Source organism: Penaeus monodon, chromosome 28, assembly GCF_015228065.2.
Source record: "Penaeus monodon isolate SGIC_2016 chromosome 28, NSTDA_Pmon_1, whole genome shotgun sequence".
In the NCBI taxonomy this organism is placed as follows: Eukaryota; Metazoa; Arthropoda; class Malacostraca; order Decapoda; family Penaeidae; genus Penaeus; species Penaeus monodon.
Window position 1 is genome coordinate 33,538,456 of NC_051413.1, and position 618 is coordinate 33,539,073.

The following is a 618-nucleotide window of genomic DNA, read 5'->3' on the forward strand; positions in this document are numbered from 1 at the left end:
TGACCGAAGACCTTGGGATGGACTCGCCCCCTAAGACCGCGCTGGCCGCCCCTCTCTCTCTTTCAGCGCCCACACCCACTCCATCTAGAGGGACGGGCGGCCAGCGGGGGGCGGAGGAGGCTGAAAGCAGGTAGTACAGGATGAGAGAGCAAGGTCAGCAGAAGCAGAGGGCAGGACCAGACGATGCAGCAGGGACGGAGGTGCGGACAGCAGGAACAGCAGTTTTTTATTTTTTCTCTCATGGATGTGCACAGCGACGGGAACAGCAGACGATGGAAAAGAAGACTATACTGTCGCAGTTACTATCTCAAGCTTAGTGATATGACTGATCCCGCCCTGCTCTACGGACTGCCCATGATGTTAAGCTTCGCATCGTGAGTCAAAAGCTTACTCCCCAATGATTGGTGGAAGATATGCGAGGGAAAGCTAACAGCGGCTTAAAATAAAGGCTCCTGTTCGATGACCTTTCACTTTGACCTATTTGAGTGATACAACCGCTTTTTAGCTGATCTAGCCCCAGCTTGAGCTCTCTACAGATAAACCACAGCATCCATCTATCCATCTAAAACCAGCGAGCACAGACATTCTCTCCGGTATCACCTATCTGTTATCTGTATA

The 618-nt window shown here is 51.6% G+C and overlaps 1 protein-coding gene across 1 annotated transcript in view; it reads right to left on the reverse strand.

Moving 5' to 3' along the window:
• Positions 1-618, reverse strand: part of LOC119591519 (sodium channel protein para-like) — a gene marked incomplete in the record, with an annotated part of 263,120 nt that overhangs the window by 62,333 nt on the left and 200,169 nt on the right.